General features: G+C 36.2%; 1 long non-coding RNA gene across 1 annotated transcript; it reads right to left on the reverse strand.

Annotated features, from left to right (window-relative positions):
* Positions 1 to 2,323: 2,323 nt before the first annotated feature.
* Positions 2,324 to 8,694, reverse strand: LOC117410438 (uncharacterized). The gene is made up of 2 exons (XR_004545688.3): positions 8,132 to 8,694; positions 2,324 to 2,867 (listed from the first exon to the last, which is right to left on the reverse strand). It is a non-coding gene; the product is annotated as an uncharacterized LOC117410438 (long non-coding RNA).
* Between the last annotated feature and the right edge of the window lie 7,759 nt (positions 8,695 to 16,453).

A 16,453-nucleotide genomic window follows, 5' to 3' on the forward strand; every position in this document is an offset into this window, starting at 1 on the left:
ATACAATTACTTGACAAATACAGTACCACACTGTCGCTACAACAAAGGTCATTAAATATTTAAAAAACTGCACATTATCTATCAAGATTTTCAATGAGCATGTTATGTACAGCAAATAACAGAAGTTTAAGTAGTTGCTTTCTGCATTTTAATAGGTTATGTATATCGTTCTGGTGATAAAGTGAGGGAACTGCAGTACATTTATGTACAATTGTTTGGCTAGGTGCCTTGGCAGATGGCAGACAGTGAGGGTGGAGGTATAATGGGGAAAAGTATAATTACTTTATATTAGTGCACATTGAATCAGAAGGAAATATGGTGGAATGCGAAAGTGGCATTATAATGGGGGAAAGCCAACAAGGGGAAGACTGTACCTACTACAGGTTATTACGTTGTGAGTAAAATGTATACTAGCAAACTAGCAATATTAGTATTTATATTGCATTGAGCTCTTTTAATTGAAATGAAAATTCATTGTGAAGCGTGCGTTTTTAGATGGACAGAACTGTTGCAATCATTCCATAGCACTGATATTTTATTAATAAATAGCTTTAGAAATGCAAAGCAATTAAAAAATATAGCACACAAGCATCAAAACGTGTGTTCACAAATAGAGCAGCACACTAGTTGACCTATTCGACATTTTTTTTTGTACACATTATAAAATGTACTGGAATTGAACAGCCATTGATGTTCATTTCTCATACGTGATTTATAACGCAATTAATACGATTAAGCGTGATTGTTCATATGAAATGTTCTGTAAAAAAAAAAATTCTAGTCCCCACGGAAATCCGCGGTAAAATTTATTAAAATCTGCAACGAGAAAAGAGTGTTTTCTGCAAAATTCTGCGGCAATGACTTTTTAAAAGCCACCATACACGGTGCGATTTTTGTCGCCGGCGATGTGTCGGTCCGACAAAATCGCCCCGTCTCTGATGATAAATCGTCTCTTGTCTGAGAGAAACGACAGGTCGTCAGAGAATAGAGTCTTTCTAAATAAAAGCTGCATATCAGTTGCAAAGAAAAATAAATAATTTGCCAAATTGCAAGACCAGTAATTGTACACAAATGAAAGTACTTTTGTTATTGATTGTATAAAATGTTTTAAAACGACATGTGCACTTTTCCTTTGGATAGTTTCTTTGTTACCTTGATCCCTTAAATATTAGTTAATTGGCTGTGAATTTTACTATTAAAAGTATTAATACAACATCAATTATACCTTTTCACTGAATACAATTTTAGATGTTAAAAAGTTATATGTGGAAAGTGATTTAGACGCTGAACTGAAATGTGTATTTCATTCATAGAAGTTGAATTAACCTGTTCAGTTGTTTGTATTTTGACTCTCATCTGTTTTAAGATTTGGGTTTTGTTTCTGTTTACTACCTATTTTTACTATTTACTATAACTGTTAACTCAGGTAGTCACTGTGTAACTAAACTGTGAGCCCTGCCTTGCCCGAATAAGGTGTAATTGTTTTGAAGCAATAGAAAAAGTATGTACAAGACAGGCACATACAGATCAATAATGAAAGTAATTGGACAAAAAGGGATGTATAATGTTGGGGGAGGGAGACACTCATTTGAAGAAAAAAATAAAAAGTGAAGGGGCAGCAGCAACACGGAACGTTTCACATAATGTTGTGTAAAGGCATAACTTTAAGGCACTGTGTGAAAGGTAGTGTCGTGATTATCACTTTTCAAGCACACACATAGCCAGGAATACAGACTCAATATTGTAGGAACACCTGCAGTTCACTCACAGACCACCAGTTTGTTAATCGTTGAAGTTTAACCTACCATATATCATAAACTAAAGAGCTACACTTAGCATTTTTCCTAACGTAGCTTTATCCAGGTATGTGCAATGTTTTATTAAAATCTAACGTGCCATTTTCACAAATTTTATCCTGATCTGAAACATTATTATTATAATATTCAGCTGGAGTCCTGTATAAACTGTACTGAAGGAGCACAATTGTTCTCTATAGCAGTGGTTCTCAACCCTGGAGCCTTTTTAATTGTTTTCAGCTCTTAGACAGTTGCAGATTTCAAGTTACTTATAAAATGGTATAGCTAACTTGAACTCTGCAACTGTAAGAGCTGAACACAGTTAAAAAGGTCTAATTAAGCAAACGATCAGTTCAGTTAAGGGTCTAGTTAAGTAATTGAGAGCTCAGTTGGAATGAAAACCAGCAGACAGTGGGTCCCCAGGACCAGGATTGGGAAACCCTGCACTATAGCATCCTCCAACAAAAGAGGCATTTATCATCTGCAACTACATATTAGCACCCCCCAAAAAAAGCCAACTAGAAATGTATGTTTATAAAGAAAAATATTTACTTTAAGGATAAGGTGACACAAAAATAAATGTATATTTGAAACATTTTTATGTGCATAAGTTTCTGATAAGTGTTTTACTGCTGTCAAAAATGGGTACTTTTATATTTAAACAATTTTCATGCACATACCAGTTTCTGATGATTTTGTCAAAAAGTGGTACATTTGTATTGAAACAATTTCTCATGCATGCACATGTTTCTACTGCTGTCAAAAAGTAACTGATGGGTGTTTCAGAGGTACCTGCACAGTGTGTTTCAATTTAAAATACTCTTTTATACACTGCATGTGCACAGTGTGCTATAATAGAATGTGGACAAAAAAGAGAAACAACAACATTTATAATTTAACAAATATCTACAACTATACATCATTTTTGTATATACTAGAGATTTGGCACACCCCTAGACTGAACTCTAGCAGCACTTATTACAGGTGTAGTGATTTTTTTCTTTCTTGAAGTCCTCTGATTCTTCTTGCTTGGAAATGCAGTCTAGATGGGCCCATCCCAAACACGTCACACTGAATGTAAAAACAAAATAAACACACTTTAAAATATGTTTCCTACATATCTATCTAAAATCATATGCAGTTTTAACTTAAAATACAACTAAGAGCAAAGTCTCTCAAAATGTTACTAAATGGAAGCTATCCAGTGGGGTTATCTACACATTGCATGAATGATTTTTGCGATTTCTTAAACAGAAAATTACGTTTTTACTCCTCATACAAACTATAAACAGACATTTAAACAGAAATGACTGCATATACAGCTATATTATATACTATACAACCGTAACTCTGTAAATAAGTAAGACAAAATTGGATTTATATACCTATACAGTCCTAAAACGCGCATATAGGCTATACGCAGTGCGTAAAACAAAACAAAAAAACCCAACAACTTTGGAACAGAAATGCTTCTATATACTGGTATATTATGATTGTACAAAAATGTACGAATGAAATAACGAATAGAAATTTGAACATAAATGTTTATGTAGCCTATAGACATAAAAAAGCATGTATATGCAAACAAACTATGTAAATAAAAAACAAACATTTGGACAAAACTGCTTTCATACAGACATAATTGAAATACGGTAACATAAACTGTTGGCTTCTTATTCGCTTGTTTCTTATTTGTCGTTTCTTATTCAGACTTTGATCTGCTCCAAACTGAATGATTTGCTTTGTATGTAAGAGGTTAAATCATGTTGGGCTGCTAATTTCTCTGTGGATATTTATACAGGGGCAGCTCCTAAATAAAAATATCAATTTATTTTTTGCTCAGCCCAACACTGATTTCAGGGTTGAAACAGCTGGCACACATGGCACACATGCCAATGTATTGTAATTGAATAAGTAACAGTGTATTTAAGGGGCTAAAATCACATTGGGCTGAAAATATCTCTGTGGTTATTTATAGAGGGGCAGCTCCTAAACAATATTGATTTCTTTTTTTCTCAGCCCAATACTGATTTCAGGGTCAAAACAGCTGGCTCACATGGCACACATGCCAATGTATGTATTATAATTGAATAAGTAACAGTGTATTTAAGGGGTTAAAATCAGGTTGCGCTGAAAATGTCTCTGTGGATATTCATAGAGGGGCACCTCCTAATCAATATTCATTTCTTTTTTGCTCAGCCCAGCACTGATTTCAGGGTCAAAACAGCTGGCTCACATGGCACACATGCCAATGTATGTATTATAGTTGAATAAGTAACAGTGTATTTAAGGGGTTAAATCACGTTGGGCTGCTAATTTCTCTGTGGATATGTAGAGAGTGGCAGCTCCTAAACAATATTAATTTGTTTGGTGACATAGACGGATTCCCCTCTGTGAGAATCAACTTTGCAATCAGTGGCCCAGAGTGATTTAACCCCCAAAATACCCCAGTTACTTATTCAATTTGTGTTACATTTGCTGTAAGCGAATAAGAAGCTGAAATGCGGTATATGTGCCATGTTTGCTGGCTGGCACGGGGGTCGATACAGTATCTTTAGCGCATACCCGCTTTGCATTTTACTTCTGTACACAATGTTTTTGAAGACAGAAACTCTGTAAATAAGTAACACAAAATAAAAAATAAAATGGGTTTATATACCTGTACAGACCTCAAAAGCACACAGGGCTGCCGAGAGCCGTCATGGGCCCCGGGGAAGGATTAGTATGTCCCCCCCCCCCCCCCCCCCCGCCCCCCCCAGTACTACATTCATTTGACTTTGTAGTATATTGTAGTCTAAACCAAGCTTCTAAACCAAGCAATGATACTTGCAATCTTAGCAGTGTCTACATGCATTTAGTAAAAGTCAAGAATGGACAACTGCGTGTCTTTCACACACGCAGAGTAATTTCAATTTTAAAAGTGAACACCGCCAAATTGACGGCCTTGGCAGTTCTAGTGTTAATTTGTAGTTTTTTGTTGTTAACACTACCAAATACCTAAACAGAGAGAAAATATTTTAAATATAATGTCATATAAACAGGTACCTAGATGTTTCACAGATGTGTAAAGTGTTTAGTACCCAGCGTAAAATCTACTCTCCTTTATGTAGGCTACTTTCCCCCTGCACTAAAATCAAATTCAAGTATATGTACTGTTGTACGTCATAGGTTCCTGGTGTGACAATTGGCTTATTTTAATTTAAAAAAAGAAAACTCATCATCAGCTGGACAGGGTTTATTGATTGACACTTCACAGCCACCAATAAACACTCAGGATTCTACTCACTGATTTGTACACACAGGCTGGTTATACATATATATATATATATATATATATATATAGTGGCGGCGGCTTGCCATGGGTTCAGCGGGAAGAAACAGACACTGCAACAAGGGATTTCTTTGGCGCTGGAAAGGCCGTTTATTGCTGAATTGGATTGGCGCTTATAAGTGGCGTTGTTTTGTAGAAATGGATTGGCGCTTATAAGTGGCGTTGCTTCATATGGAGCGCCATTTGTGCCAAAACTATCCAGCCTTTAATTTGTCAATTTGTTTGTCAATTCATGAATTTGTCAATTTGTCCAGCAATTCGTCCATAAATTCGTCAATTGATACAGTAATTCATAAACATATTTGTTAATTCTTAATTAATTAATTTGTCAATTCATTAATATGAAAGGCTGTACGGATCTGCAAATTTTCAATCAACCAGATGAACTTCCCTGCACACTTCCCAACAAACAGACAAACTTCCAACTGTCAATCTCGCACTGTGCCAAAAACACTGCAACCTTTCTAGCCAATGGGAGCACACGCTAATATTTTAACCAATGAAAATCCAGCCTCACTCAAAACTGCTTCAGCCAATAATATTGCAGTTTATTAGAAGGGCGTTTCAAAAGATATTCTATTTAACAAGATACTCGACTGCGCTGATTTTCAATGGAGACTTCCGTCTCACTGCGCGCAAAGCATTGTGGTATATACAGAGAACTCTGCAAAAATGTCTATGGAGAGTCAATGGAGGTGTAAAAAATGTTGCTGGTTTTCGCCATGTTAAAAAAATGCATCTTAGCTCTTGCTGCTGTCACTCTCTCAGCACACTCTCCCCCAACAGCACGCAGGCTGCAGCTTATATTGAGTCATCAGGCGGGAAAGAGCAGATCCCCCCCCCCCCCCCCCCCACAGTTCAATGCAGCACCAAAACTTACCATTCATAAGACCTGTGGGACCTGACGCTATAATATATATATAATATATATATATATGTCTTTCACAATAAGTTAACCCTCCTATTATGTTCAGAATTTAGGTACATCTGTTATGTTTTGGGTCATATTGACCTGATGCAATTTCAAACTAATTTAAACAGCCTTAAATTGATTAACTGTTTTTATTTGCAAAGGTTTTACTCTTTTATAATACTATTTTAGTCCAGGAGCTGTGATAAAACTTATTTGACTGCCAACCTGGGAGTTCCTCATTTTGGAATGTCTTTACCAGTGAGATGCTGTTGCAATACTGACAGAGAAAATTAGGCTCTGCCTTGTAGATATAAATTGTTTGTTTTTTTATTTATAAATATCACCAGACAGGTGCAGGCATTTCCAGAAATAATAATACAAATATAAGAATAATAAAATAACAAATGAAAGAAGTTTGTTTTATTCCTGAACACAAATCTACATAGATAAATGCCATGGGTCACAGTGACCCGAAACATCTTATTTGTATACATGGCCTGTTCTTAAAAAAAATAAACATCTCAAAGGTTCTGTTTTCTGTGTCTAAGTTCAGAAAATGAAAAGAAAAATAGCATTTAAGCATTTTGGAAACTATAGGCCCGAAACCTAATAGGAGGGTTAAAACGACACAATTCTGGTAGGACTTTTTTTTGTTCTCCACAGTAGTAGGCTAGCAACATTCGCATGATTTCAATTGTATTTACAAAAATAATCAGAAACAACTTTATAACAATGTGTTAAATGTGTTTTTATTAGCAGTCGAGTAGTCCAACATAAAACATTGGCTATATTTTACTATAGAAACAATCTGAACATAATGTACATTTAATAAACATCTTTATCAATACATAATTAAATCAATAAGTTCAATAAAATCATAATGTACCATGTTTCAAATGGGCGGTCGCTGTATTCAGCCGCAAAAATGATTTGCGCATGCGTGATCTGTAACTGAGCAAGTGCAGTAGTTTGTAGTGTTTGTAAGGTTCTCACGATAAATCACTGACGATATATCGCCGGCGCCAAAAATCGCCCCGTGTATGGTGGTCTTTAATGAGTATACATAAATAAGCAAAAGTAAGTCACAGTTATTATTTATTTTTTTATTATTAAATCACATTACTAAAATCTGAAAAAAAAAACACAGAACGAACATGTTGGCCATATTTTATGGAAATCAAAAATGAAGAAAAAAAATACAATAAAGCAAAGAGCGTTAACTTAAAAACAAACAAACAAACAAAAAAACAAAAACTCTTACAGCACTGACTATCGGATTCCATTTTTTAAATATACACAAAACATAGCAATTCTTAAAAAATAAATTATGGCCAAAACATATGACTATATTTAATCACATTAGTAATAATAACATTTGCCTAGTAGAATAAGATTGGGATTTAAATTAGCATTGGTACATTTTACAAATCTGTACGAGGCTTTGAGCATTTTTGTACAAATGTAACAAGGTATTTTTATAAACGTGTTGTTCACCAAAATGTTGTAACGTATCCACATCAAGACAGCACATTTTATTTATTTATTTATTTATTTATTTATTTATTTATTTATTTCTTAGCAGACGCCCTTATCCTATTTATACACACAGAAATAATTTGGAAACAGTGACAGGCGACACTGATTGTCTGATAAACTAGCAGCATTTGTGTTTCTTGAGTTTGACAAAGGCCACACTGTGAAAGTGCTACCATCATAAAGCACAAAAAGAAACGGGAAAGTAACGATTTAAAAAAAAAAAAAGGATTTTCACAAAAATGTTACGTCATCCCAAGTAACCGGATAATATCTAATATAGTTCGCTGCCCACTTCCTTTTTGCGCATTCATTTTACTACACCATGTACAAAAAACGTGTATTTCCATATATAATTATAATTACATCTTTCAGGACCTGCAACTTAGGGAGTACAAGCAAGGTCCTAATTGTTTTTCTCTGACCTTTCATAGGAGTAGCAGAACAGCGCTTTGCTTTGAACTATGAAATCCTTTTGTAAAATAATAATAATAATAATAATAATAATAATAATAATAATAATAATAATAATAATAATAATAATAATAATAATCTTACCTTATTTCGTTCTTCAGTAGCCACTGTTTGTCTATCCATGGTAGTTGTCATGGTCTGCCGTTTTAACAGAATCTATGACGGTGAGTTACCGGAAATACTGCATTTGCATTTTGCATTTATGCCCTGTCACTTGCCGTTATATTCGGTGCTAATTTATATTTGTTTACCGAGCCCACCGATGGCCTTAGGAGTCTCTCAATGGCTGAACTCAATAAAGATCGCACTGAAACCACTCCACACTTCTCACTATACAAACAGCATGTATGCGCACTAGTGACATGTACAGTGATAGTAGGGAGCAAATGTTTCAGTTTATTTATTTATTAGTTTTTTGCAAAAAATTGAAAATTCCGCGAGAAAAAGCAAATTCCGTGATTTTTTCTGCAATCGCAGACTCGCAGAATCCAGGCAGGTCTAATTTATATACTCTTAAAATGGAAAGTCATCCTTTATCCTTTATATACAGTAAACTACAGCTAAGGCCAAAAGTTTTGCATCACCTAGAATTTTAGGATTGAGACAATAAATAAACAAACAAACAAAACAAAAAAAAACAACTATATGAACATAATTTAGATATTTTATTTAGCATGTAATCAAAGAAACTACAAAATGATATTGCAAAAGTTTACCAGAAGCCATAATGTAGTACCGTATTTCATGTCACATTTGTCTATTTATAGTTTATTTGTTAAGTATGTGCGAAACTATAAAGCAGTATGTAATTCAATATATTCGCGTAATATTATTCAGCAGGTTTCATTACACGTTATGAATCAAAATGAGTTAATTCTATAGGGGGATGCAAAACTTTTGGCTATAGCTGTAATTTTTTGTTCACATGAAAATATGTAGGCAGCACTTGATTAAACAGAGATTTACTAAAGGGCGAGGTCTTTGCTGACTTCATCTGTGTTTTTGGGCAAGGTAATGATTGTCAGAAATGGGTGTGGAACACAATGTTCAGAGCCTAATACCAAAGCTCATTGTTGCTATTAAACTGCTGTTAATACATGGCCATGCATTTTAATCCTACGAAATATTGAACAAGTAACAAATGCAGTAAATAGGTTCATACTACGAAATGTTACCTGTGGTATGCAGCACACACCATCATTACTAATGCATATGCAAATGTACATAATCTGGGTTACAATCTACATTTTCCCTTTTTTGAAGGAAAAAAAAAAACACAGTTGTTAATGTCACACAACTAGACGTGAATTTATTTAATTTACTGAATTTGAAGTGCATCTTTAAGTGTTGTTTTTTTTACACGTTTTGTAACTATTCTACTTTCAGTTACAATGGTGCAAATCATTTTTTATTGCAGCAGAAATGGCCTGCCTGATCCTTGAACTTAAACTAATATGTATGTAGGAGATCTAGTGGGTTTTAGGTTGAAGAGAGTTCAAAGTATGCTCACGTATTTTTCTGAAAGGAACACCATTATTTTTACAAACTTTGTGCTCACTTCAAAATCTGGTGCTGTTTTAAGCACTTTAATTTGATACTTCTGTAGATTCAAAAGAAAAGAAAATGCCACCCTGTGGCAATGTGGTTTACAGTGTTCAGGTTTAGGAGTGATGTGATCAATAACAGAAAGACATCGATAATCCAGGTGCAATGGTGTTTTATTTATAATCCAAAAGTCACTTGACAACAGATAATAATAATGAATGGTAGTACACCAGGCTGTGTACTACTCAATTTAACCCAGGGGTTCAGTCCTGAAACAATAAACACAGGATTTGCCACATCGTTTCCCTTCCGGGTCGATGATTTTGTGTACCATAGCTACGCCCCCATATTTAAAAAAATATATATAATTAAGGACTAATCTCACCGCTTAGCGGAGAGAAAAAAACCCTCTGGTGGTGCCGGCGGTGAGATTGACCCCACTCAGGGCATACTAGCAATATTCTATTTGGCCGAATGAATATCAGAGAGAGGCTGATATCTGATATTTGATAAGGTACTGGTTAATGCCTATACAACGGAATGGGGGGGGGGGGGGGGGGGGGGATAATTGCAGGAGGCAGTGTGGTCCATTGGTTAAAGTCCATGGCTTGTAACCAGAAGGTCCCTGGTTTAAATCCCACCGCTGCCACTGACTGGCTCACTGTGTGAACCTGAGCAAGTCACTTAACCTCCTTGTGCTCCATCCTGTGGATAAGATGTTAAATCAATGTCCTATTGTAAGTGACTCTGCATATAATGCACAGTCCACAGTCTATGTAAAGCGCTTTGTGATGGTGGTCCACTATGAAAGGCACTATATAAAAATAAATATTTTATTATTATTATCCATGGCAAAAGCACAAAGCAGCAGTGTGGAGTAGTGGTTAGGGATCTGGACTCTTGACTGGAGGGTTGTGGGTTCAATCCCAGGTGGGGGACATTGCTGCTGTACCCTTGAGCAAGGTACTTTACCTAGATTGCGCCAGTAAAAACCCAACTGTATAAATGGGTAATTGTATGTAAAAATAATGTGCAAAAAAAAAATAAAGTAATTGTATGTAAAATAAAATAATGTGATATCTTGTAACAATTGCAAGTCGCCCTGGATAAGGGCATCTGCTAAGAAATAAATAATAAAAACAGAAAAAATATATATATTATATACAATAACTGTCATCATCAAAATCTGTAAGAAACATAACTTGAGAATTTCACAGAAACTGGCAACAGCTCGACTTGATATGGTGATAATAAAAAGGATAGGACAATCAATCCCATGGTTCAATCGTGCTTACCTATGGTACAATGCGTGTATCACTACAGACGCCATTATTGGAGCCCACTTAGAGGATGGAGGTAAACAAAGCATTGGATAGACAACAAAAGAAATGGACTTTTCTTCAATTTCTAATTTTGTAAGATAATTTATTACCAAAATTGCACAGAGAAGTATTGGAAGCCAGAACAAGAAGATGTCATAAATACATGCTGCCATAATTAATGTAGACAGAACCAGTCGTGACGGTAATGTAATAATATTTTAGTGAGAATGAATGTGTTACTACTAATTCTGGAGCCTTGAATGGGTCAGCGGGGCCAATGCGGCAGGCTCAGGATTGTACAAACAAGTAAGAGCACAACGAAACACAGAGCACAGCGGAGCATAAGAGGCAAGTGAATCTGAGAGAGGCAGAGGCCCCCAAACAAACGCATATAAAAGAAACTAGGGCGAACCGCTTCTATAAAAGGTTTCTCACAACCACAGCACACAAAAATGTAACAATGTAAGTTAAAGCCTGGTGACACATAAGCAAACACAGACGGCACAAATGAAAACGACAGGTGTGGTCTGCAGCGCTGTGTGACAATTAACAAACGCAAAAAAGAAACAGCAAATGAGTGAGTTTTCGACCCAGGGCTTAAATAGGGAGGATAATTGATAGATTGGCTGGGATAACTAGGGAGGAGCCCTTGCTCCAACTCCCTGAACAACACCCAATGGTTACAAATAAATCTAATTCATGTGCCAGTCTAGCTCTAGGAATTAATTGTTGACCTTCCAGTTTCATAACCTTCATAAGCTAACATTATTATTATTATTATTATTATTATTATTATTATTATTATTATTATTAATAGAAAAACGTTCACATTTATTAACATAGGATGTCCCTTTAGTCAGGCATCATAGAAAATATCATATATTATGACGATTAGTATGTTCTCTGTAAAACCGGGCAGCCACCTGTTGACAATCTGCACCACACATCAAAATTATTTGAATTCATATAAATAGTTAATACGAAAGTCTTTGCATACAATTCATACCTGAAATAAATAGAGATACAACTAATATTATAATGCCTGACTTATGAGAACCCCTGTATATACTTTAAGTATACCCAGTACAAGTATATATACTGAAGATTCAGTCATAGGTATAGTCAGTTCTCATTAAGACGAATTTGGATTACACACCATTCCTCGTGTCACACCCATTTAGGTCTGTGTCTGAACAGAATAATATATATATATATATATATATATATATATATATATATATATATATATATTACTGTGTTACACAGGTTTAGTTCAAATAGTTTTTTTAAGCCCTGACAGATAGGAATCAATAATAATTTATTTAGCGTTTATTTAGTTTCCACCATTTGCTTACAAGATCTTCCGCTACACTACTTCTTATTGGGTTGTTAAAGTTGTGAAACGTTAGTTACTGTATTTTTTTTCATTCAGATTTATTAAAGGAGATTATTCTCAGTGTACACACCCATTGGCTATTTTCTTAAGATTGTCCTGGTTCCCAGACAGAGAGGTTTAAAGAGGCTGTGAAAAACGGGCGTTGGCTACAGTAACCAAACACAAGCAACCACAGAGCCATTAAACCATTTACAGCACTTCATGTACAACACAATGGATTTGGAACGCATATTACACAGTGGTCCCGATACTGTAGTACAATGTTACTAAATGGTGTAATGCTACTACAATAGATTACCAGTGTGTATTGTATTATTTTTTGTATTACAATTGTATGTTAAAATATAATTTTATAGGCAAGTATCATTTTATGCAAAGTTTTTAAAGGTTTATTTACTGCTAAAAACTAGCTGAATAAAACATTTTACAAAATGTTAGTTAATATACTGTATATTATCCTATATATAAACTAAGAAAAAAGGTTACATTAAATAAAACCTGACTTCAGTAATAAGATAACATTTTTAAAGGGCCTTCAAACAAATTTAACCCAAACCAGGCATCTGATGTTTGCTGATCTGTTTTAGCTGGATTTTTAATTTTTTTTTAAAATTTATTAATAGGTTATTATTAATGAACCATTAACAGAAGGGATTGCTGTGATCTAAGTATGAAACTTTATCTAATCATAAGGAAATGTATGTGTGATAATTCAGTCAACATGTAAGGATGGAGCAGCCTTCTCCTTTATTGTAGTTTATTCCTACTCTTCGATGTTCATCAGTATGCTTCAAGTTTTTTCAAATTTCCTCACTATGAATATTGCCCCTGTAATGTCCTAAAAATGTAGGTATTACAATCAGTAACTTTTTGGAAGATGAGAGAAATACAGGATACAAGATGGACGTTCATGGAGTGTTATTCCACAAATAAGGATAGTGCAATAATCAAGTACCCCTGGAAAGGAATGGGTTGTTTATGGCCATCCTTCTGAGTAAAAAAAACCATCGAACTCCATGTATGTTCATGGAGTGTATGAAAAATATAATGTTAAAACCTCAATTAAACAGCTGATTTAGGAGAATTGTTTTCCTTAGTTCAAACCATGTCCCCCAATTCCTTATACTAGTGATTCATGCAATATTTCTACAGTAAATACAGTACCGGTGTTGTTCAAACTGTAAACAACTTCTCAGTCTAACTTCCGTTTCTGTGTCTCCCTTTTGATACAGTATCTGAACTGAAGAAGATCTTCGCTGGCACATTATAACACAGACATCTTAGTCAGCATTCGTTTTATAACTAAATAAATATTAGGCCTATTATGTGGTTATCTTTCCTAATGTATTTACTTTTTTGCTGTGAGAGGAGCTGTGGCTTTCTCCGGGAGATGAAACGCTTCAGCCCTGCTCCGGCATCCGAACCTGGGGCGAGGCCATTCCCTCTTCCCCTCTCCCGACCCGCTCTCCTTCTCACACTTGGTTTGCTTCTTTGTCGCTTTTAACTGAACTCCCGACCGCCATTTAACCAGGCTATTTATAGTTCAAAAACTGCTAATTAAAATTATCCATGAGTGGGAATGTTACCTTTTTTTTTTGTAAAAAATATAGCATTGATTACATGGTGCTTTATGCATGGTTAATTCACAGAAAGCTACATTTTTGCTTTGCTATATGTGCATTATAGAGAGGGAGTTATTTTATTTTGTATTTTAGTCAGATGTGTGTTTTATGTGTCCCGCGGCGCCCCCCCACCCACTTCCCCGTTTATAACGCTCTTCGGTTATAACGCTCATATTGTGTGTCCCCCGAGACCTGCGTTATAGCGAGGGAGCACTGTATTACTTTCTGTTTAGTCATCATCACCTCCTAAAACTCAGAATCCATGTGCCTTCAACGGAATGATGTCTTTCAGAATGCTGTCTAACATCTAATTACATCTGGTTACAAATTGCTCTTTGATAGAGTGATTCCCCATTGGACACCCCAGCCACATTAGAAACAATAATTTGTATTTCAAGCTGCAGTTCCACAGCTTTTATAATCAATTTTCCTATTACCTCTTCTAACATTTCCATATCACTCCTTATTAGTGCATATTCCATTTGTAATACAGTCTATGAGGGTACAGTACCATATTATGGTGCATCCTTCCTGTTGGTCCACACCTATTAGAGTCCCCTATGCTTTCTTGGCTTGATAGAGAGACTTTCTTTCCTGTGTGCCCCACTTATTAAATTCTGTATCATCCTGCTTTACTGAAAGCCAGGTGACACAGGGTCGTGACACAAAGCACTTTGAGAGAGAAATAAAATAATTTGAATGGTATGAAACTTCTCAGAACAATAACTGAACTGCTCCTTCCTACAGTTAAGTTGTTTCTCATTAGTTTCATACTGTTGTTTTATTCCTGTCAGAAAATGTTACCTTTGTTCTGGCTTCAAAATAGGATGCACTGGCAGAGTTCAATGTTTCCTCCAAAGGGAAGCTCTGAAAAGGGCTCTAATTCCTGGTATAGTAACAGTGTTTTTCACTTTTATTTGTTCACAAGGATTAACAATTAAAAGTTTAATTAAGCAACAAAGGGTATAGAAAACCGCTAATTAGGCCTGTACTTATTATGCTAGTTTTAAATTAGCCATTTGGGAAGGTAAACTATGACACGGTGACAGGGCCTGAGAGTAAGGCCTGTTGCCATCGCTCATTGCTGGGTCTCTCTCATGCCATGCAAACAAACTGGTAAGCTAACCCTTATGAAAGTTTACCATAGTAAAAGCATAGCAAAGTGCAATAAAGCACAGTGAAAGCATGGTAAAGGATAGGAAAGCAATGTAAAGAACAGTGAGGTATGTTAAAGCATATTAATAAACATGGTAAACCAGAGTAAATTATGGTTAATACATGGTAATACCATGGAAAAAGCACGGTAAAAGTGCAAAAATACCGTGGTAAACTTGCATAAGGGAATACTTTATGACTACATGGTAAGTACAGTGTTACTACTGTATGCTTAGTTAAAGTTCCTGTTTTTTTGGCCTTTATCCAGTTTGGAGGTGGACACTAAGGTTGCCGCTACCAATGTCAACATACTTCCTGAATCAAGCAGGGCTCACCTCACCTCTTTCCCCTCTACTTCAACTGGACATACATGTGGATGATTCAATTTGCCATTATTTACAGCAGTAACTACAACAGGATACACATAATACACAGCATCATCCTCTTTTTCACTCACATTGCAGTCCATATGCTTTTTTAAATGTCACACGTGCCCCCTATGGCATGTGTGACATATAAAACAAGTCACACATGCCATGGGGGGGGGATTCCATCTTCCTCTGCTCCTGTTTTCACCTCCCGGCTGTCCCCCAGCACTCTCTCACCCCACGGTAGCCGACTGTTCTTTTACACCACCAGGTAGGACGGTTGAGCCGGGTGGCAGACTGTGACAGAGAGAAAGAATTCGAACTGTAAATCTCCCTCCCGACCAAAAAAGGTGCCGGGTAAGGTTGATCGTATGCTTCCTCCTAGATGGACTGCCTTGACAGTAGGCGGAAACCGGAAGGTGACCATATTAGGGGGATAGCGTAGTTGCACATACCTGGAAGGATTCCATTGCAATCAGCTGCAGGGTGGCCCCTATTGGAGAAACCATGGCAACGGGTTGCTTGCAAGGAGGAGGTTCTGGGTACAAAGGGGAAGCAGCTACGTTAGTACGGCCCCCTTGCGCTGATGACGGTATCCAGCCAGAGCCTGTGTTTTGTTATTGTTTCGTTTTGTCTCTGACAGAGGAGGAGTGAGAGTCGGGAGCTGCAGCCGCGGAGCCAGCACTAAGACCCGGAGCACGTCCCTCACAGCACAACACAGCACAGCTCCAGCACTCACCACGACCCCGGAGAAAGACCACAGTTTCGTGCACGGAGGATTGAGGTCACAGGAGTGTTATTATTATTTGTTTATCAGGCGTGTTCCCCCCGATACCATCGCTGGTAGAGGGGTGGTTTATTATTATTATTATTATTATTATTATTATTATTATTATTATTATTAGTGTTTTCTAAAATAAACACAGACTTTTTGGGAGAATTCTGGTCTGGACTTTCACTTGTATTTTACACCACTCACATCCTGTTCACACAGACGT

The sequence above is a fragment of the Acipenser ruthenus genome, chromosome 6 (genome assembly GCF_902713425.1).
Source record: "Acipenser ruthenus chromosome 6, fAciRut3.2 maternal haplotype, whole genome shotgun sequence".
NCBI lineage: Eukaryota > Metazoa > Chordata > Actinopteri > Acipenseriformes > Acipenseridae > Acipenser > Acipenser ruthenus.